Genomic DNA, 24,820 nt, shown 5'->3' with positions numbered 1-24,820 from the left:
ATGTAGGAAATGAAGTTTAGGGAAGTAATTTGTCTCAGGTCTACAATCTCCAGAGTAGAGATTTAAATTCTGCCAGTGAGACTTTAGGACACACTCTAAACAACTTTAACCTGTGTCCTTAATTACTGCATAATCCTTGGTTAAGAGTCACACTTAGGTATCAAGACCCAACTGAATATAACACAAGTACTGTCTCCTCTTTCACTATGTTTGCCTGGTGTATTTATGAATCTTGCCCAGAGCAGAAGAGTTCAGAAAATTGTTATGCACCTTTACTAGGAGAAAGCATTTACTGTTTGATGTGCACGGAGTAATGGAAGGCTATTTAAAATAAAATAAAATAAAATAAAATAAAATAAAATAAAATAAAATAAAATATGCCACCAAATCGTCAAGTGTCACAACAGAGGTAACCCCTGAGAAGACTAAAATTATCTCCAATTGTGCAGGTGAGAAAAGTGTCACTAAAGGCAGTTGTAGTTCAGCCAAGCCCTACGGCACAGAAGTAGGAATTTGGATAGGTACGAATGGGAAAAAAGACATTTTAGGCATGGGAAACAGTTTAATGCTGAATGGATGAGAAATATACGTTAGACCTTTCTAAATCAACTGGCTTATTAACTCAGTAAATCAGATTTGGTCAGTCAAACTAGCTTTAGCTGATTACTTATCCAGGGCATAGCTGTTGAGAGTAATTTTTGTCATAGAACAGTAAATAAAATTGTTGAACTATAGCTTTAGGCTTGCTAAGTGAAATAGATTGCTCTAGCTGATGTTCAAGTGACTTACTTGGTACTATTCACGAAATTGGGGGTTAACAACTGCTTAAGACAACATAGAGAATTGATCTTAAATAGTACTTGAAGTAGTTACTGTGTAAAGTATCTGTTCAGTAGCTCATGGTAAATGGATGTTTATAATCCCCACTGGACAACCAACTGCTTTTTTGCAAATGGTAATGTGAATTGCTGTCGCATAAACTATAGTAATGACCACCTATCTAATTTGTTGTCCAAACCAGAAATCTTCTAACAATACTGGTCTCCTAATAAAAGTAAGCATGAAGCTAACACACACTGGGTGTCTCCCGTGTGCCTCTGCATGCATCTATATCTCACTGAACCCCCATAACAGCCCCCAAGAGAGGGACTCTGAGTGTCCCCATGCTGCTGGTGGAGAAACAGGCACAGGAAGGTTCAATAGTCTATCTACCTAAGATAACACAGAGGGTGGGAGAGCCTGGTTTTAAACCATCTGCCTCCAATTCCAGGTGCCAGGAGCCAGATTCAGCCTACAGGCCTCTTCTGCTCATCTGGAGGTGAAACCACGTGTAAGGATTAGTCAAATCCTGTCTTCACTCCTCAAGGTAGCTTGAACACTTGCACGTCCTCCAAATAACATGTAGCATAAGCAATAAGATGTTTGCCCCGGGTACCGTCCAGGAACTTGGAATCAGCTGTGTCTAGTTAGGCTGAGCTGGTTGAGACTGGAGAGGACCACCGATCTTCCACCTGGGCCAGTGCCTTTTGACCTCCTGCCATCAGAGGGCCGAAAACTACAGCCTGAGAATGTGCTGAGCCCCGTAGCCTAGTTACGCCAGCTCAGAACAATGATGAGCACACCTTTTTCCAATCACCTTTCCTCATGCTCCCTATGCCTCATACTGCCCTGCTTCTTTATTCTTTATCCCATAGATACCCCAAACCCCTTGCCTTTGGGGAGGCGGATTTGAGACCTATTGTCACGTCACTTCCTCGCTTGGCTGCCTTGTGAATAAACCTCCTCTTTGCTGCAAACCTCAGCGTGTCAGTGTTTTGGCTTGCTGCGCCTCAGACAAAATGGTAGGGAGCTGTGGTAAAGGTCCCTTGCCTGTGAGGGAAGCTGGTTACTAGTAGTCACGCTGCGGATGTTTTCTCCTCCCGGGGGGACAGACGTCCTGCTCTTCCAGAAAGAAGGGAGAAAGGCAGGAGCTAGACCCTTGCTCTCAGGGTCACCGTCACCTAGGAGCTCGTTAGAAGCACAGAATCCAGGCCCCACCCAGAACTACTGAATTACAGCCTGCATTTAACAAGATCCACAAGAGAGGCATACCCATAGTAAAGTTGGAGAGGCACCAAGCTGGAGTCCACGTAGCAGAGAAGCAGACAGGATTCTAGACCACGCAGAGTGTTAAAGGCCAACAGTTTGTTTTCTATTCTCAAAACAATGTTTTTGAGCCATGTTTATGAGCAATGTCCCAACTTGCTTTTAAGGTTTCTTGTGTGAAGAATGGATTGGAAGGAAACAAGATATATGGACACTGGTTAGGACCTCATTGCAACAGACAGGCAAGTTCAGTATTAGAATGCTGAGGAAGAGTTGACAGATTCAGAAGAAATTCAGGAGATAAACTGAAGCGGACTTAATGGGGTATGAGATGGAGGAAAGGAAGGTCTTAGGGAATTAAAGGGTTTACTACACGTATGAGCAAAGCCTCAAAATTAATCCTTTGAACGTACAGAGGTAGAGCTCTCAAAGGACACCGGTTAGGAAGCAACTGTACGCCCTTTGTAATTCCAAAAAAAAACACAGATCAACTGTTGCGATGGAAAATTCGGCGGTACCGGTGCCTTTTTTCACTCAAACTTAGTTCCAGTGACTATTACTCACATTTTCTGTGCCTAAACAACACAGCTTGAGGAACTGAAGGGGATTCCATCCTGGTAATTAAGGAGGGTCCCCAACACTGACAGTCCCATCTTAAAAAGCAGTCCCCCTGCATTTTACCCGAGGAGCAATGGCCAGAGCCTCCCTTTTAAAACGATGGGGAGAAACCAGAACATCACACACTGTCCCTTTCAGCTACTGTGAACTGAGCCGCGAGACGACCAGTACCCCCTAGCACAGCGCGGTCGGGCCAGCGCGCGGGGGCCACTGTGACAGGCGACAGCACAAGAGACGAAGCCCAGGCCCAGGGGCTCTGAGCTCCACCGGCAACGCCCAGGGGCCAAGGCGTATTACCTTTCCGGGATGTGCTTTCCGCCCTTCCTCGTGGCCGACGAACTGGCTCATGTCACCCCCAAGATACCGCCCACCCAACGCCAGGACTGCCAAAGTCGCCAACCCGGCATCCCCGGTGCCAGCACAAGGCCACGAACCACAGGCGCCTAGGCACAAGCCCACGCAGCTCGCGGACCTCCTCCTACCGCGCATGCGCCACCGCGGGGCGTCTCGAGATGACTCTCAGCACGCAGGCGGATTAACGCGCTTGATTGGTAAAGAGGATTCTGATGCCTGCAATTTCCCTCCTTAGCCGGAGGCTGGGAGCACACGTCCATTAGTTCGTGTGTGTACCCTTCAGAATTCCAATCATACGGGACATGGAAAGTTGTCCGACTCTCCCAGTTCCTTGTGTGGTTCTTCCAGATATTTCCCAAGTGCTTACATTCACACTTGTATCTTGTATGTAAGTATTTGTATGTAACAGGTATCCTGTAGTTTACAGAAGAGCAGCACACCATACACATACTATATACATAGTCTACAATGTGTCTTGGATAGTGACGCTGTTATCTTTCTAAAATATAAACTTGGCTGGATTGCTCTGTTGCTTGAACATCTTCACTTAGCACAGAATACAGCCCAGGTTGTTAGCATAGCATTGAGAACTCTTTATAAACAAGTATCAGTCTGTCTCTCCAACTGAATTAGAAGTTCAAACTATGACTTCCAAGGACCTACATCATCCACCTCCCTCCTTTGCCCTGCCAGCCTCCCCTGATCTCATTCTCTACTGCCCTGCCCTCACTCACTTTCCCCTGTCCAGCCACACTGGCTTCCTTACTATTCCTCAAACATGCCAAGCACAGTCGTGCCTCAGGGACTTTGCACCTACTACTCCTTCTGCTTCAGAACACACCCTCCCACCCCATCTCCACTCTCCCAGAACACACCCTCCCACCCCATCTCCACTCTCCCAGAACACACCCTCCCACCCCATCTCCACTCTCCCAGATAGCCAATGGCTTGTTTCTCACTTCAAGGCTCTGCTCAATCGACATCTTAATAGAGGGGACTTCCCTGATCACCTACCACATTCCCTCACCTCTTCATCTTCTTTTGTTATTCTCCAAAGCATTTACCACCGCTTGACACTCCATATATTGACTTATTTATTCATCTCTCTCCCCCACTACAATGGAAAGTACGTAAGGGCAAGAACTTTGTTCTCTTCCTACTTCCTAGAACAGTGCCTTCAATTTAGAAGGTGTTATACAAATATTTGCTGAAAATCAATGTATGACTTCTTTGCCCTTTCACACTACCCTCTAGTCACACCAGAGGCTGCCCCTCCAGAGCACAAGTTCAAGCCCTGTGCCTTCTGTACCTGTCCCCAATACCTGGGCTGTCCTTTCCTCATTCCGGCAAAATCCTCTTCCCCCAAGCCCAGCTCAAACGCTGTCTCCTCAGTCAGGCCTTCCTCAATTTCTCCTCTATCTTCCTGTTGCACTTGATTCTTTTATCATAATTAACCCACTTATACTCACTACATGTTTCTCTTCCTAGATAACTGTAAGTTGCTACTGAACAAAGACTTCTACTCACCTCTGTATCCCGTGCCCTAACAACAAACCTATAAGGCTCTCGGTGTTTACTGAAACAATTTATTTTCTGAGTCTCTACCAATTCTAGGGAGTGCATAGTATAGTCTCCTCCTCATTATCAGTGAGCCTGGCACCTGTGGGAGGGCCTTACAGCAGAGGAGAGTCACCAATGGATCATAACTAAGGTCCTGAGACTGCAATGGCAGACAGCATGGTGAAGTCAGCCCACTGCATGCAGAAGACCAACAGAGGAGTCAGCATATGCAATGGACTACACTTGGTATAACATGTGAACAATCAAGGTTTACAAACGTGTTCTCATGCACTTGTAAGGATCTTCTAGCCCACGCGGAACAGACAGAACACACACAAAGGAGCCTGGAGGAAGTGAGTAGGCCGGCAGCTGCGCCCTAACATCTTAAGAGGGAACATTTCTGTGACTACAGTTTAAACAAATCAGATAATTTGCCTCCTTTCTAGACACCCTGGTTATCACAGGACAGGCCAAGCCTCTCAAGTTTTAAAGCTAAAGTACACGGAAGATCTGTGAATAGGGCTTAAGATATTTAAGAGTTAGTACCTGCATTAAGCAACCAGCTTATAGAATGAAAATTTATCTTGAAATTCCTGTCTCTCCCTCTCTCTCTCGCCTCCTATCCCCTATCTTCCCACCTCCATCTCTATTCCTTCTCCCCTACTCCCTGTTTTATGTATATACGTGCATCATTTTATATATGCACGGAAATATTTACTGTCTGTTACGTTTATTTAATAAAGTGCACACTCCTCAGGCTAAATTTAGAAAGAGGACAAAATGAACACTTTCACATGGGCGTCAGTGGTGTTCCAAAGACAAAAGATTCCTCAGTCTTAAAACATGGCAAACACCACGTTCCTTCTGATAGTTAGATGCTAGAAAAAGGCAAGTGGATCCTTAAAATTCACACGCTATTAAGACCTACTATCAACAGAGTAGATCTTAAAGCGGAAACAAGAAAACACCAGCCTTTTAAGTTCTTCCTGTCTGAAGATAAGAATAAGAGGTGGTAGTGTTCTTCCTCACTTGCACCGAAGTGTAAAAGCGACAAAAATATCTTCAACACATATATGATGAGGAAGCCGCTCTTCTGGTCCACTCTGTTTTGTTTTGCTTCTAGGGATCTGTCTCACTCGGAACCTTTGCTTTTTGTTTTCTCTTTTATGTACGCTAAGAACCCGAGAGTCTTAACCTTTTCTTCCACCTCTCAACCAATAAATAGGACACAAGAACATTTTTATGTTTTTATGTATTTTCCATTCAAATTCTTAAAAAAGAGATAAGTAAGCTAGCTCAGTTCATATTTCTCACAAAAATCACTTTCCAAACTAAACTAAATTGTTTGTGACCATAAACAGGAAAAACACCGTACTCTATTAGCACCATCTGACATTTCCACCTTAATGTTACCAAACACAACTTGACACTAATGTCAGAACTATTAAAAATGTTAAAAAACCCCAAGCCCACTCAAAATGCATACCAAAGTTCAGGTAAAGGAAAAACAAAAACAAAAACAAAAGCAACTCACCATCATCTTTATGTTCTTTCAGAAACCCATTAACAGCACACTGGAATTTAAAACTAGCGTCGTCATCTGACACCTGATGCCCAATTGTACAAATTTTTAAATAAGGAATAGTTTCTGGCAAGTCCTATAAGGCAAAACCATGAAAATATGTATTATTTCCTTTGTAGGGAAAGAATAAAAAATTAATTAGAGAAGGCAGACTATAAACCAGGAGAGTACATTAAACTTTGTATGTCAGTCATTCTGATGAGAGCCATTTTTTCCAAAGCTGTTTTAACCAGTAATTATCACTTGATTTTCATTAAAACTGCAGAACGGACAGTTACCAGGCATGCAAAAGGAAAAGCAAATCTATGTGAATGAATGCACATGTAACTCAAAATGATATAAAGCGTTCTACCTACACTTATGTTCTATCTTACATTTCAAGGGCCATAAAGCGGCTGTGATTTAAGGAGAGTAGTAGAACAGAGTCAGAAGAACTTGGATTCGAATTAGGAAATAGAGGCAATTTCAGGCATTGTTGAGAACTGGTATTCTTGAGGTGGGAGAAAGTAGACTATCAATAGAAGACAGAAAAGGATAAGTGAAAATTCTCTCGTTCTGAATTTAAATGGAAAGTAGCAGCAGGAACCTATGACATATTTTAAAAATATTAAAAACAAACATACATATTTCCTAGCTCTGACCACTGAAAAAGTCTAGAAACAACTGATGTCATGTCAAAAGGACTCAGGAGTCACCGAGAAGCTCCAACTGGCCAAAGACAGGGCCTCAGTTAGAATAATAACTGTAACGGAGTCCACGGTGATAGGAATAAATAAAATTTTACAAAACTGCTCACCACTGGAGGATATTTGTGAATCAACTCATTATTCTGAAAACTGTTAAATAAAAGAAGAGAATCATGCCTCTACAACTGGGCAACCAAACAGTTGATGAGGGGAATCTTCTCCTCGTACAAATATACCCAGCTAATAAGTGAAAAAAAGAACAACAGAATTCACCATTCTTTGAAGCCTCAACTGAATTAATGGATGTAGCTATGAATCATCAGTGACTGCTAATACCACAGAAAGACACAATTATATATGTCTCCATGGAAGAACACATCATCACCTATGAAACTGTCTCGCCAAAACAAAACATGCAAGCTTCATTCGGATCAACTACCAATTTACAGGAAATAAAAGGACTGAAGAATATGTTACCAACACATGGAATGTAATCATCGACATCTAGATGGGACAGATTACCTGGTTTCTTTAAAAACAAAATTCAAGGAGGAAAAAAAAAGTGAGAGAGACATGGAGGGAGAACCTATAGATTAAACAAGACTTCAGAGACCTAACAATCCACGGCAAAGTGTGGACCTTATTGGGATCTAATTCAAAATTCTTATAAACATTTTTTTATGACGTTTAGGAGACAACTGCAAATTTGAGCACTCCCTGGGTATTTAATATTAAAAAATGATATTAAGGAATAAAAGTCCTATATTTTAAATGCACGTACCAAAAACGTACAGGTGTAATTACATGCTGTCTCGGAGCTGCTTCAAGATAATATGGAATGGGGTGAAACAGGTGGGGGTACAGATAAAACATGACAGCCATCAGTTGGTAAATAAGAAAGCTGGATGAGTTCATGGGTATACAAGGAACACTCACAGTATTTCTATACTTTTGTATATGCTTAAAATTTGTGATAATTGTTTAAAAACAAGACGACACTGTAGAAAACAGTTTGGCACTTTCTCAAAGGTTAAGTGTAGAGCTACCGTATGATCCAACAACTCTGCTACTACCTACGCTGCACATCTAACAGAACTGAAAGCAGGGATTTGAACAAATATCTGTACACCAATGATCATAGCAGCATGATTCACAATACCTACAAGGTGGAAAACAACCAAGTGTCAATCAACCGTTGAATAACAAACTATGGTCTATATACACACAATGCGATTTTCTAAGCCAAAAAAGAAACGGCATTTCGTTACGTGCTATAACGTGGATAAACCTTGAAAACATGATGTCTAGTGCAATAAGCCAGACACAGAAGGACAAATACTGCAGATTCCACTTACACGAGGTACCTAGAATAGGCCAATTCACAGAGACAGAAAGTAGAATAGAGGTTACCAAGGGTTGGTGGGAGGAAAAATGGGGTTGTTACTGTTTGATGGTTACAGAGTTTTTGTCGAGGATGATGAAAAAGTTTTGGTTATAGACAGCGGTGATGGTTACACAACACTGTAACTGTACTTAATGCCACTGAACTGCATATTTATAAATGGTTAAAATAAATATGATTTCTCTATATTTTACCACAATAAAAAAAAGGAATAACAGAGCTGAAATTTCAATTCTTCCTTTTCCGAGAGTCAGTTTCATCGTCTGTAAAATTAGTAATTGTAGTTGTCTATCCTCTGAGCTTAGTGCAGGGTAAGCACTCAGTAGGAGATAGCACTACTACTTCCACTTCAAGAGCAAAGGATTGCTGTGAAGATTAACTAAGTCAATGGATATGAAAGAACTTTCTAAATGGCAAACTGCTCTATAAATACTGAAAGACATTAGGTGTTACTGTCTCCCAAGGCCATGGAACAGGTCAGAAGAAGGATAATTCTTTTGCACTGGAATGTCCTACGTGGGCCAAGAGAATCTATGGGTTTCTGTACTATATCAGAAGGCATTAGGAAAAGGAAGCATAAAACTTAGAGAACAACTGTCTTTTACAGTGATGCTTAAACACGCTCAGGCAACTGCTTAAAATAAGTGCTAAAGACATAATGGACATACCTTTCCTTTTAGGATACTACTGTAACTACTAAAAGTTTACTTCATTTTCAAAATATAGAACATGGAAGCTTATAGAATTTCTTAAGCATATCTAGAGCCTACTGCCAAATACTATAGTTCAATTCATATCTTTAATCTCATTTTGAAACAGCAATTACAAACGTGTATTTAAGGAAACCACTAGCTTCCCTTTTTGAACCCACGAGAGAAGGATTCACCTTAGCATAAGATGATAATTACTGAACTACTATGAATTATTACAGTATCAGAAAGAAGGTCATTTTCAATTACGGCTTCCATTTACCTCTGGCTTGTAATAGCGGCGAGTATTTGTTAAGTCAATCATCAGCCCAAGTTCTTCATTCTGTCCTTGGATTTTGTTAAGAGATCCAAGGGGGAGAAACGTTCTTCTGGAGCAAGATTCTTTTCAAAACTCTGTCAGAAAGAATAAAATAAGGAAGAACATATGTTTAAAATCCTGTACTACATTATCCATTTATTCAAACCCTGTGATGCTAACATATGAGATTCAAAGTAAAGTTTCCTCCTCTGGAGTTTACAAGCGATATTACAATCCTTTCTTCCAGAGAGATTAGACGGAAGAAAATAAGCTCACTTCTATATAGTTATTTCTGTGTTTGTTTATTTCATGTTGGTCTCCTAACCTGACTCTAAACTCCCAGAAGGCAGGGACCACATCCATTTTGCCTACCACTGTATTGCCAGCTCCAAGCAGAGTGCCTGAAAATAGACACAGAAATAAATACTTCTTGAATATCTATATATAGGAAGGATGGCTTTCACTGCTAAATATTCTTTCATGTATTTGGCTTATACATGTACCCTGTTCCATTGATCTCTTTGGTTATTCAAGTGTCAGCAACACACACTTTTTTTAAAATTAGTAGACTCGTTTTAGAGCAGTTTGAGATTCACAGCAAAACTGAGCAAAATGTACACAGTTCCCACTTACACCCTCTCTCCTTCACCCCACACAGCCTTCCCCATTATCAACATGCCATACCAGTGTGCTTCATTTGTTAGAATTCATGAACCAACACTGACACATCATTACCAATCAAAGTCCATAGTTTATTGCATTCATGGTACAAGTAACTGACTATTTCTTTATTTCTAGTATAGTCATCCCCAAACATTTACATACTGAGATACATATTACTTTCTTATAAATTACTTTATTCTTTATTTATAGTTAGGGCATTGCATTGTTTTTTTTGTTTTTTAATTAAGTACAAAAGTTGGTTGTATTTGTCTATGAATCCCATTTCTGGATAGTAAAAGAGGTATTAAAAAGTATTTGCTATAAAAAGGGAAAATGGAGTACGACAGGGTTGAGAGCCAGGGCTCTATATGGTGAATTCAGATTTCTGGAAGAATACGGTATTAACTTTTGCACACCTTTTTTAAAGGAACTTTGAAAGCAGTGAAACGAGTCCCAGGCATCTGCTGTTCAACTGGGAGATAGTCTTTCCACCTGTTGATATATTTTTTGTTAGGCAAATTTTATGTTAGGCTGTCTCCCTGCATAGGATGAATGCGCCTTGAAAATGGAAATCATATCCCTCTACATCGGCTCCCAGGTGGTCCCAGCGTCCCGACCCCGACCCCGGCCGCGACACACTTTCCACAAACTGACACACACGGAGCCCGCGCGAGGGCCGGGTCGCGCGGGCCTCCCCGCCGGGTCGCCTGGAGGCCGGTCCCCCGCAAGCCGAGCGCACGAAAGGGCGCCCCAAAGGCGCCGGCCCAAGGCGCCCGCTGCGCTTTCCCTCCGGAAGGTGGGCTGCGGGGCCCAAGCGTAAACCCTGACACAAGGAACACGCGCACCACGCCGCCACGGGGGACGAGAGGCCGGGCGCCCACCTAGCCCGACACGCTGCATTTCTGGAATCACCGGACGCCTGTGTACATTTCCGTCTGGCCTGTCATTTTCCAAAGGCCACTCAAGATCAGTGGACAGAACGCCTCCTCTCCAAGTGTCCTGCCAGCCCACCCACTCAAGATCAGAGGGACAAAATGCCTAACTAAAACAAAACAAAACAGAAACACAAAAAAACTGGAGAGAGGGAGGAAAGGGTGACCTGAAAAAAACAAACAAACAAAAAAAACTAAGCACGTTGACAGCGCTAAGAATAAACTACCAGGAAAAAGAAACCCTACATGTCAGATCCTAAAGTACAGAAGGGCAAGCCCGCCGACATTCCAGGCCCGGGGGGACCGGGGTCCCCAGCCCTGCAGAGCCAACCGCAGACCGGCTCGGGCGCCCCGCAGAAGCGCGGGGTCCCCGCGGCCGAGTCTGTGCCCCCCGGCCGGCGCCGGCTCCCCTCTGCCCACCCTGCGCGCGGGGGCTGGAAACTGCCGCGGAGAACCACGGCGGGGCGGGAAGGGGGGCTCCAAAGAGGGTCTGGCGACTCGAGTCGCTCCGTTTCTCAGTGGGCTCAGCGCGCGCCGTTGGGGAAGAGGAGCTGGGTTCCGGGAGGAGGGGACGGGCGGCACTTACGTAGACCGGCAGCGGCCACGGGCAGACGGCGGGCTCGGTCCCCAAGAGCGACTCCAGCCTCAGCTCCAGCTTCTCCCCCATGTCTTCGCGCGCGGCCCATATAGCAACTTTGAATTTTAATAATAAATACATATATGTATCAAACATTAATAAAAGAATAAAATGATCCAATATGAGTACATTTGCTCTTGTTTTGCAATTAGTTCCAGGATTCTATTTTAGATTACTACTTCATATCTGCGAGAGTTGGGTGTGTGTTTGTGTCTTTGGTTTTGTGGAAGCTGCATTGTGCTAAATTTTACATTTCTTTCTTGAATTAAATGGCTTTTGTTATCCCTTGGGAATACAGCAACAGCAGATTACTGAAGACAGCAACAGCAGATGACTACCTACCAGTGGAAAAGTGTAAATAGCAATTTTAGCCGCTAGTGATTCTGAAATTGCCTTAACTTTGTCCTTATAAAAATGCTCCAAGAATTACGTTTTGCAAATCCACAGATTTACTATCCATATTCAAGTCATTTATGTGGAGAAAGAAGGTAGCCAGCCTTATCAGTAACACAGGATGTTATAGACATCAAGCCATCAGCCACTGAAGCCACACCCAAAGCCGCACCCTGAGGGGATTCAGGATGGAGAAAACAGGATACTGGCCCTAGATAATTAAAGTGAACATCAAGGGACTGATTTCCAGGAGACCAGATTCTTGCATCTCACCATATATAGAAAAGTGCTACATTTATTAACTTAAGATGTCTAGTTTCTTTAATTAACAGTAATCTTTTGATGTTCCAACTACCTGGTTTTTTTTTTTTGCAAGAACCTCTAAATACCCTGTGCCCTCCCTTACCTCTTCAGAACAGTCCCTCAGAGCTATCTGAGAGGCTGTCTCCTGACTTCAGTCCTCACTATGTCCTCCACATAAAACATAATTCTCAATTTCTAGGTTGTGCATTGTTTTTCAGTCAACATTTAATTGTATGGCTCATGTAGGTACTATGCCTAAATGTAATGGGATGGGCTGTAAATTATGAAAACTAGATAAATTCTGTCAGCTCTACCACTAGCTGAGATCCAGGCTTTCACCTCTGGATACCTCTGGCAGATGTGGGGTCTGTGTTGGTCTTAAAATTATTCTTAGAATAGTGGGGACTCATTCATTCTTTCAACCAATTTTATTGCTTATATTCCGTGGGTCAGTTACAGTGCTGGGTCTTGAAATACAAAAGTCAACACACGAAAATACAAGGATAAAACACATTTTCTACCATATTAAATTTTTTCATGCATTAATTCATCCCTAAGTCATTCAACACGCATCCTCTTATTGAATACTGATGAGGGGTCAAATGCTATGCTAAACACTCAGTATATAACTGCAAACGAGATGGATAGGCCCTGATTTTGATGTCACTACTATCTTTTGTCCTGCCATGTAATGGGACAGCTTCATTATTCCCTTTACCCTAAGTTTTTGTCACAAATTGCTAATGAAAATAAAGCTGTTAGTGGAGTTTCAACATGCATAGGTCAATGAGAACACAGAACTCCCCTTTCGCATGCCCCATTCTCCTCCTTCTAACTCCCTATGTGAACTCACTTTGTGCCAAGACCAAGAAGCTGTGCCCCAATAAGAACCAAGCTGATTTCCTCACACTGACTGGGGCTATTGCTCACTTAGAAGACTTGATGCTTAATTTTGATAAGCAACTAGAAGACCATGGAGACAACCTATAAAAATGATTTGTCTTGGGAGAAAATACTAAAGAGGGTTAATGTGCTGTTCCACATGTCTAACCTCCTGGGATTCAACCACAGGCACCAAGATCACCAAGTGTACTTGGCAACAATGAGCTAAAAATTAAAAAAAAAAAGCATCATACTGTTATTGTATTCATTTTCCCCCAAGGCACTCTCTGATAAACACCACAACCTCTAAGGGAATTGAGAACACCTTCCTTGTGGGGTAGGTTATATAACATATATGCATCTTTTTCCAAGCAGTTAAATCATATCCAGCTATCAGCACACCTTACTTAAGGTGATCGTAATGTATGAGATTAAATGTTCCTACCTGATTGGAAACCTTCTTGTCCTCAATTCATTGGCTGTACCGGATTTGTTTTTCTTGGGTCAGACCTTCAGACTTCTACCAGAAATCGTTCCTTTGGGGAAACCAGGCCTTCCCAGAAACTCAGGAAACTGAAATGGAGACAGCAAGAGAGAAGGAAATTATTTGGACATATAGACCTCAATGGTTTGGTTTTAAGTAAACGTCCAAGCAAACATCTTCTAAATGGTATAATAACTTTAGGGAAATTCACGGTTTATAAGTTTGTGTACTCATGAACTGAACATATTATGATAAGAGTGCAGGTTGCATTTTGTGTCTTCAACTCAAGCAAAGGCTTCAAAAAAGGCCCAGTTATCCTTTGTTCATTAAGACACAAAGAGAGGGCAAAAAGGGCAAGTTTCAAAGTCTTTTTCTTTACAATTTACTTCCTTTCTTCAGTCTTCAACAAGATCTTCAGGAAATTAACTTTACTAAAGTTAATTATTCATAAAATAAACATAGGAACCTGCAGAAGACTATTTCACACAGACCTGTAATGTACAAAATCCATTGCATACATGCACCATGAGCTTGTCTTTTCTAGCACTGGCATACACAAAACTCTGTGTGTGTGTGTGTGTGTGTGTGTGTGTGTGTGTGTACACGTGTGTGTCTTTTTTTGTGATGGAGCCATAGGGAGAAAATAAATTTACTGGCTGCAATTCAGTGATGTAGAAAGATTTAAGGGTAAAGGAGAAGGTTACATCAAGAGAAACAATAAAGTCATGAGGTTGTGGTTCCATAATAATAACAACAGCAGTCTTCTGTAACCAAGGGAGCAGGCTCCTCAAATTATAGTCACACCTGTTAAGACCATCTGCCCATACATTTCACACCATCATTAATGGAAAACAAATGGCACTGTCTCTCCTTCCCTTTATCCATTGGCCGTCCTCATATAAACTCTTTTTCTCTTCAAGGTCATGCTCTTTCCTATCTGTTTAAAAATAATAGGATTTAGGAGGAGTGATACGTAATGTGCCGTGCCTTGGTACTTGTACCAGTGACGGCTGTGTAAGCAGCACTGGGTTGTTAGGAGGCTATCAATTGAATTCCCCTAGAAGCAGAACTTGAGGCAATAATTTGAGTGCAAACTGCTCATCTGGGAGGTGCTTCCAGAAAACTCAGAAGTGGAGTGGGAATTGAGAATGGAGGCATGGAAGGCAGCCAACAGAGGTGCATTACCGAATAAAAATTACTCCTGCAGGGAACTGCTGCCAGTACTTCAGGGGAGTTCTGTGAAACTCTACAGAACATGTCTCAGAGTTATCCCAAGAATCGGTGAGAAACTTGCAGCACTAATCTTCCAGTCCCCTCTGTCCTTGGTTGAAAGCTACACCCAGATACATTAACTCCTGTACACTTCTGGCCTGCCCTAAGGTGGATAATTGCAGGTGGCAGCATGATTCTATCAGCATATACTGGAAGGATGAGTGCTGGGGAGATATGAGTGGAGCATCGAAACCATCTAATACAGTCGGGGCAGGAGATATCAATTATTGGCTTGAAAGTCCAAATGGATAACCTTACATTCCTGGGTTTATGGTTTTACTTTGAGGTATTTAAGCATGATGTATTAGTAAAAATTTCCTCTGTTAAATCAAGTTTAAGGTCCTCAATCCCTAATCTTCTGGAAAACGGTGGTATCTTTTAACAGATTTTGGAAAGGTAACATGATTAAGATTTCAAATTGACCATTCATTCATTCACTCATTCAACACACATTTATTGAACACCTAAAGTATGTCACGGGTTAAACTAGGCAGCAGTGTTACTGCTACTAAAATCATTAGAGTGCCACCTAGAATTCAATGTACTGTGACACTCAAATAAGAAAATCCATAGTTACCGTAAAAGATATTACAGAGTGCTATAGGAAGACACGGTAAGACGTTAATCCATGCTGTGGACAGTAGTATATGGTTGATATCAGTAGGGCTTCCTGTAGAAGGCAATTGAAATGGATATGTAACATGAAGGAAGGGTGAAGTTTTGAGGAAAAGAGAAGATAAATTCATGGTTGCCAGAAAAATGAATGGTTAAGGATCAGTCCAGAAAGGAGTTCCATTCATAATCAGTATAAGAAATGCTCACTGGGGCTTCCCTGGTGGCGCAGTGGTTGAGAGTCCGCCTGCCGATGCAGGGGACACGCGTTCGTGTCCCGGTCCGGGAAGATCCCACATGCTGCGCAGCGGCTAGGCCCCGTGACCCATGGACACTGAGCCTGCGCGTCCGGAGCCCGTGCTCTGCAACGGGAGAGGCCACAACAGTGAGAGGCCCGCGTACCGCAAAAAAAAAAAGAGAGAAATGCTCACTGGAGTGTAGGAAAAGAAGACAATGGAGAGTGCGGTAGAAGCCAGATCATGCATGGTCCATGTATGTATAGTAAGTGCTATGGTCTAGTCTTTGTGTTCCCCTCCAAATTCATACATTGAAATCTTAATTTCCGTAGCTGATAGTATTAGTAGGTGGGGCCTTTGGGAAATGATTATGGTATTAGTGCTCTTATAAAAGAGACCCCACAGAGCTCCCTAAGCTCTTCTGCCATGTGAGGATACAATGAGAAGTCTGTGATTCAGAAGAGGGCCCTCATCTGACCATACTGGCACCCTATTCTTGAACTTGCAGCCTCCGGAACTGTGAGAAAAAAGAATTCCTGTTGTTTAGGAGCCACCCAACCTGCAGGATAACCTTACAGCAGCCCAAAAGGACAAAGAGAGTTTGGATGGGAGCTTTTACTCCAAGAAAGATGGGAATCCGTTGAAGGGTTTTACCTGGTAACTTAGAAGAGAGAAAAGTTTCATAACACAGTCAGGTATTTTTATAAGAAAAATTTGCTTCTTTTTCAGAAAGATCACTCTGGAAATACTGTGACTAGATTTTTGGAGAAGTGTGATGGCAGACCCGGATATAGAAAGATGAGTTAGTAGTCCATTAATATAAGTCAAACAAGAAAGTGGATATATAAAGTGTGAATTTGTGGCTGAGAGTTCTTTTCTTTTACTACTTGAAAAATGTTATGTCAATGCTTCTGACTCCATAATTTTAGACACGAAATATGCTGTCATTGGAATTGGTTTCTCAATAAGTGATGCATCGTTTCTGCCTGTCCACTTTCGAGATTTTTTTTGTCTCTACTTTTCAGAAGTTTAATTATGACGCGTCTTGACAAGGATACCTTTGTGTTTTTCCTCTCTGGATTTGCTCAGATTCTTGAATGTGTGCTTATGTCTTCTAAAAAATTGGGAACGTTTTAGTCATTATTTCTTTGAATACTTTGTCAGTCCTACGTGCTCTCTTTTTTCATTCTGGAACTTTGATGATATGAATGTTAGTGCTCTTGTCAACTGTTTACAAGTTCTAGAGATCCTGTTCTTTCTCCCATCTCTACCCCTCAGCCTATTTTTCTCTGTACATTTGGTACACTGTATTGATCTCTTCGAAGTTCATGATTCCATGCTTCGTAATCTCCAGTCTACTCTTGAGCACAGTTTTTTGATTGTTGTATTTTTCAGTTCTACTGTTCTCATTTGTTTTTATTCTTATAACTTCTAGTTCTTTGTTTACATTTTCTATTTTTCCCATTTCCGTCAAGGAACACATAATTGCTAACTGAAGCATTTATGTGACAGCTTATTTAAAATCCCTGTCTGATAATTTCAATAGATGTTTTAACTCAGTTCTGGTGTAGGTTTATTGTCTTTTCTCATTTATTCTGTGATTTCCTGGCTCTTGGTGCCATGAGTATTTTTCAATTGGATTCTAAACATTGTGAGTTATTACATGACTCTGTATCCCATTTAATTTTATTATTACTTTTTAGAAGGAAGTCATCCTATTGGAGGTGTAGTATGAGGACTGGGGGGTTACGTACAGATTTCCATTGGGCCCTACTGTCAATACCCCAGCAAAAGTGGGCACTTACATTCTCTCACTGCAGACAGATCAAGTAGAAGTTCAGCTATCCTATTGGCCCTCCTGACACCTTCCCCCCAAAAGTGGGAACATTAATATCATTGTGTTGCCTTTTAGTAGGAGTGGAAGTTCATCTCCCCAGTAGATTTCTTGACACCAGGGGAGGGGAGAAGTGAAGTGTTTGCTGTCCTTCCTCCCACTTCATTCCTTCTTGTTGATGCCGGGTGTGGGTAGAGGGTCAGCTACCTGCTGGCCCCACTGACACCAGGGTAAGAGGAAGAGAACTGCCAACTAGCCCTGCTTGTGCCATCTCATTCTGTCTTACTGCCTCAGGACGGTTATGGGGATTCAGCACCCCATTGGGTCTCACTGGCACCATGTGTTGGGGGTTAGTGGGGTGCCTACTCCCTCCAACCTGTAACATCCTATTCTTATCGATGTCAGGGAGAGACGGAGGCTAGGTCCCACCATTGGACCCCACGACTGTGTGAGGGCAGCCCAGTGTTAACTAGCCTGTCAGGCACCACCTTTGAAAGTCTCTTTGCTAATGCAAAGGGGTGGAGGCTCAGCTCACCACTGCACCATACTGTTAACAGCCCTGGTGGCGAATCAGAGCGCTGCCTCTTCTGGAGGGCAGGAGTGGGGTGGTGTGGAAGATCAAATCCTAGCTTGGCCCAACTGAAACCACAGGACATAGGGGATGGGTGCAATATTCCACTGGCACTTGGCTCGAGTAGTGTGTATATTATTGCCCAAACGTTTTTCTGTCTTTGGCAACCCCTCTCCTCACACCTTGGCTAGGGGGAATGGGGGTTTTGTGTTTTCTTTTTTGAAGCTTTTTCGTCTGTTGTTCTGTTGGTGGTTATTGATTGGGGGTTCCTGTAATACCCTCTCCAGGATGTATGGGAAGCAACAGGAAACACAGGGGACTCATCACCATGTTATTCCTCAAGTCCCAAAGTCCCTACTTAAGTCTGCCTTCTCATTTCCACCTTTCAGTGTCTTCCTATGTTTGTCTGTTGTTATGTTCAGGGTTTTAGTTTTAAGTGGAAGAACCTGGGAGAAATGGGCTACTTCATCTTCTTGGAAGCAGAGGTCTGGAGGCCTATGGATGTTACAAAGTACTGCTGACTGTAAATTAAAATTTGATGATATACACCATGCCCTTTAAGAATTATTCTCCTAGATGATCTGGCTTCCCAAGGTAGCTACAATTTGATTTTCATACTTCTAAAAGTCAAGTGTTTTGCCGGAGTTGAAATTTAAAGATAAGCAAGAGATGAGGCTAAGATGATCTATGTGGTAACAGATTAAAGTTGGAAACATCAATATACATTCATGTTTAGCTTAATATTGCTTCATATTACCTTAATACACATGGTTACGTAGAGAGATACTTATAGACGTGTGCATATACATGGGTAATGTACACACATGTTATCTCTTTGCTCTGTCAGCTGAGAAGATCTAGAAGCAATGACATCCGGGCAGCAATCAGCACACCCCACACCCAGATCCTGCTGTCTAATACTGTGCTCCACTAAAAAGACCTAGTTATCCTTGAAGAAATAGCTGATTCTAGGACTGGGGCAGTAAATATACAAGGTTTATATACAAGACCATCTTATAGTGTCAGAAAGTAAGGAAGTTCCAAAAAAATATATAGGATGGGGATACCTCAGAGTGGCACACGAGCCACTGAACTGAAAAGAGTTCACAAGGGTCAGGACTAGAGCAATTTGAGGAACAAAGTAACTAACGTAGAATTAGATTATAACCCAAAGTATAAAATAAAAATCCATGAGTTCTTCTGATATAAATAAATGATTGGATACGTAAATAAATGCGGGAGAATGGATAAATCTCCAGTGCAAAAGAATTCCAAATAGTTTATGTAGTACTCCATCTTAAGCATAACTCTCCATTCCTTAGTTGTGGGCTGAGCATATTGACTTCCTTCCAAAAAGTACAATATGGAGAAGGGAAAACAGTAATTTTACAATGGAGAAACCTGAAAAACACTACCTCAGCCTGGTGATCAAGGTCGACCTCAGCATTCATAATGCATATTGATACTTTGTACACTTGATGTGATCTGACAAAATAACCCTTCTACTCTTGTGCTCTTCCTCCCCAAAACACATAATCCCAATATTATCATGAAAAATGCATCAAACAAATTCTAGTAGTGGGCATCCTACGCAAACCTAACTACTCAAAATTGCCAAGGTCATGCAAGGAAAATCTGAGAAGCTATCAAACCCAAGAGGAGCCTAAGGAAACATGGCAACTAAATGTAATGTGATGTTTTGGATGAAATCCTGGAATAGAAAAAGGACATTAGGTAAAAACTAAGGAACTGGACTAATGTATGGACTATAGTAAACAATAATGTATCAATATTTGTTCACTGATTGTAACAATGGAACATACTAATATAAGTTGATCATCATAGAGGGAAATGGGTATAGTGTATATGGAAACACTTTATACTATCTTCTCAATTTTTCTGTAAAATTAAAACACTTCTAAAAAATAAAGTCTATAAAAACGTTGTGTCTTCTTGTTTTATGATTATGTGCCTGTATTTCCTAATAAATATGCAAATTTGCTTTGCCTTCCTTGATACTGATATTAAAGAAAATACTAAGTAACTCTGAAAGAATTTCTAACTCCAATTTAACAAGCAATAATTCTTGGTATTAACTTTTTAGGAGAACCCACTGAATAAATCAAAGCAAATTGTCTTTAAAGGCTGAATTTCTTTTCAGTGTTTCATCTTTTATATGATTAATGCATACCACAAGCATGGTTCTGTTTCAAAGGGCAGAAAACATTGATTGTAGGCCATGTCTAAACTACAGTGAAATATTAATGGATGATGCTATAACAACTTTAATGTATTTTATGTTTTCAAAATGATGAATTGTTATTTCAGTCAATAAAGTATTCACTTTTATATATTTCCTACCCACCTTTCCCCAGAACACCCACAAGGAAATGATACTATCATCTGATATTAGGTTCATCAATTTAAATGGGAGTTTTTGGTAGCTGTGGTTGCCAACGGTACTGGAACGTGTGATACTTTTACAAATCCTCTCCATGGCAAAATCTGATCTTCACAAGGTAAATCACAGTAGGTGCCTAAAGCCAAATGACAGAGAGTTTTGTAGCTAGATTACCAAGCATTTTACTTAGAGGCACAATAGAATGCAGAAAAGGCCATTTCTCCGTCTTTTTCTGCTCAAAGGTCACTCACCATCTCAGAAGTTTTCCATAAATTTAGACTATATAATGTCACTTAATGTGAATGTAGCTCAACATTCTGTTTTAGTACAGCTAATCTCACATTATTTTATTGGTCCTAAATATGTAAATCATCAGCAAATTTTTGTACTTAACTTTTTTTTTTTTGATGTGGACCACTTTTTAAAGTCTTTATTGAATTTGTTACAATACTGCTTCTGTTTTATGTTCTGGTTTTTTGGCTGCGAGGCATGTGGGACCATAGCTCCCCGACTAGGGATTGAACCCACACCCCCTGCATTGGAAGGCGAAGTCTTAACCACTGGACCGCCAGGGAAGTCCCTGTACTTAACTTCTAAAAATAATTAAAATAAGCTATTCAACACATTTTTCCTAAAAAAAAAAAAAAAAAAAAAAAAGCAATTCTTCTTAGGCTGGCCCTGGGCACATACATGACTTTGCCATTTTTTCCATGGATTATTTTCTTATGTGTTCTACTGTGTCACATTTGTTCTACCTTCTCAAAAAGAAGCATTTAAAAATTCATCTACGCGTTCAAGCATTCATACATTTATTAAATAAATCTACTGAACACCTACATACGGCACAGAAAAAGAGGCAGAAAACTAATCTGGGTTGCACAGAAAGTAATGAACTCAGTTAAAATTTTTGGTGAAAACAGGTGTTACTCAATCTACTGGAAATTACATTTCATTATGGGGACTCACAGACTCAAGGAAAACCAAGACCGAAATAATAATAAAGTAATAAAAGCACTAGCCATTTACTGAGTGCCTGCTTTTACCTGACTCTGAAACTCTAAAATCATTACGGATGTTTTGAGGATTGTCTGATATAATTATAATTTCTATTTTACAGATGAAAACAACAAGGTTCAGAGACATTAGGTTACTTGCCTAAAGTGAAGTGGCCCAGAAACTACAGAACTGGAAATTGAATCTTAGATTTCATAATGCCATATCTGTGCTTTTAATCACCAAGTGTGTGTGTGTGTGAGAGAGAGAGAGAGAGAGACAGAGACAGAGAGACAGAGAGAGACAGAGAGAGACAGAGAGAGAATGTGTTTAATAGAGAACTTCCGAGAAATGGCAAGAAAACTGCCAGGTATCCATAAAAGAATAAATTAGGAGCTTCTTACTATACAAGTAATTGTTAATCATATGGCTGAACTAAGGATCTCTCACTTTTGAACTAAGAAATCAAAGCTTCCAGAAGTTGAGTCTAAATTTTACACTTACATAAGATACTTCATACAGAATGCTAAAGTATACTAACTAAAGAGCTCTGAAAATACTGGAAGCATTCATACTAGTATGATTTCATAATGTGGATAATAGAGGATTTAAGAAATTGGCAGATGCAACTGCAGACTCATTTGTTATCATTTCTGTGAAGGACAAGATAAATCAATAAAATGAGAAAAATGAAAAAAGAACGGCTAGCAATTTTAGGTAGTTTGCTTCATCTCCATACCAGGAAAGACTAAGCAAAAAAAAAAAAAAATTCTCGAAAATTTATTTTGAAAGCACCTACAAGTGTATATGGTCTTTTTATACCAAATAACTTGGAATTACGAACTGTCAAATAAGTCTAATCTTCTCTGATGATAAAATTGCTGACTTTATTTGAAACTATGAAATGAAAAATGAGGTAAGAGTCAGAAATTCTTAAGAAAAGGAGTAGACAAAACAAAATTATAAGAGGTATGTTAAAAAATATTTTGAAACAAACATAAAATCCCCATTACTGGTACAGAGCTTTTAAAACTTTATTTTGGTTTTAAGTTTTAATAAATATTGGTATGTTTACATAATTACTGTCACAAGGAAGACACAATTTTAGGTCAGCTTTCTTCATTCTTTCTTTATTAAGCATTATTTTATTTTGCTCCATCATCGTGTAATTATAATATAGTAACTGTGTCACTTTCTACTAAGTGGATATAATTTCCTAAACTGTTTTCCTATTGTTAACAATTAAAGGTGTTTCCAATTTTTTGTTATTACAAATGACATGACAATGAGCATCTTTATATAATAATTTTCTGGATTATAAATTATTTATCGGCATAAGCTTCCAGAATTAGAGTTAACGTGTAAAAAGCTATTAACATTTTTATCTTGCTAGACATTGCCAAATTACTTGTCAAAAGACGGAACCAAATTATATTGCAAAAATCTCTGCCAACAGAAAACATTATACACAATTTTTGATTTTGCTAAATTAATAAGTTGGAAACCTATGTTCCATTTCTTTGAATTCTTTGATAACAGAGTGCTGCTGGAGGCTGGGAGGGCAGCCATGTCCATGAAGGCTCCCCAGAGTTGGAGCGGGGAAGTGGAAAACGGTAAACAAAACTACTAATTGTATTTTCCCTCGATTGTTATCTCTCATTCTTTTCTGCCTCTGTGTAATTTATATCCAGGTAGCCGGAGAAAACTCATGTGGCAGGGCAAATTGGTATTCCAATAAATTAATAATCACCAACTCCAAATGGATTTTCGAGACTGGAAATATTGCTCTGACTTACAGTAAGTTCTTTCTAATTCTCCTTAAGGACTATTTTCTTAGAAGCTTTCCCTACCCTCCTCAAATTTTCCTCCATCCTCTCTACTTCCTTCACTCTGAGCTGGTGAGGCGCTTCCTAACTCATTAGGAACACAGAAGTCAGTAAATAGTCCACTGCCAAATCCGTTAATTCATTAGCATTTGCATTGATCTTTGTATTCCCTTTCACTACAGGAGTTCAAGTTCAAAGGCCACGTGCACTACAGACAGCATTTCATTTTCTCTCATCTTCTCAAGTACTTCACAGCACTGCATTTTCTACAACCCATTCTACTCCTTATGCATGATTCTTGCCAAAATTCAACCTCATTCTAGACTAGTAACTCCAACTTAAAATGTTGAAAACTGTACGTGTAACACGAAAGCCTCCCTCCTCCTCTAATCCCTGCATATCTTCTTTAGCCAATTCATGTCTGAACTTTTCAAAATTGTTATCATCATATATTGTTTCCATTTCCTCACGTCCCACTTACTCTATAATTTACATCCACCTGACTTCTCTCACCGTAATCTCTCTGCCCACTGTCCTGAAATTTTACTTATGAAGGTCACCAGGGGTCTCCATGTCAGTATAGCCAATGAATAGTTTTTGTCCTATTTCTAGGCTCTTTCCTTCTTTAAAAAAGAAAAAGAAATACAAAAACCATTTTTCTCCTCCTCTATGTTTTCACACTCTCATCATCTTCTCTCCTGGTATATTTTACTGGCTTTCTGTGTTTAATCTGATTTCTAATATTCTATGAGTTTCCTTTATCTTCAGTGGAATAAACCACTATATGAAGGATTATTCTCAACAGTTAGTTCTCATAATAACAGTACTAGTAGCAGCAGTCAATACTTCTATAATGCTTATCATGTGCCAGACACTATTCTAAGACACTGTTTAAATACATATATATAGACACACACACACACACACACACACACACACACATATATGTAAAGTTCTCCTCCTCATAGGCGTATGAAATAAGCCGATTATTATACCCATGTTACAAATGAGAAAACTGAGGCAATGAGAGGCCAAGGTCACATGGTCAGTACTTGGTGAAGCCCCGCCTGAGTTAACGCTGGAACTTTAGAGTAGACAAGTTAAATAATGTCTCACAGACTGGCCTTAAAAGTGAGCAACATTTAATCAATGACTTGTGAAAGTATCAGAAAAAAAGGGAACATTTTAAATTGAATGGGATCTACTAAGTCACGTATCAGTAACTAAGAATGACTCTTATTGAATGAAATTATTTTTCATTATTCTTTTGAAAGAAGAATATTCTTGTGTTAGTGTTTCACAGTTTTTTCTTATTCACGTATTTATTCTTTATTAGACACACATTTCCTACACACCTATGTGCCAGTGTGTGCTGCAAGCCTTGGAAGATTCAGTGGTGAGCAAAAAATTACAAAGTCCCTGCTCTTAAGCAAATGTCCAGTGGTGGAGGAAGACAGAGTAAACATGTAAATAAATGTTGTACGGT

Source organism: Pseudorca crassidens, chromosome 7 (genome assembly GCF_039906515.1).
Source record: "Pseudorca crassidens isolate mPseCra1 chromosome 7, mPseCra1.hap1, whole genome shotgun sequence".
NCBI lineage: Eukaryota > Metazoa > Chordata > Mammalia > Artiodactyla > Delphinidae > Pseudorca > Pseudorca crassidens.
Note: the sequence above shows the minus strand (reverse complement) of the source record.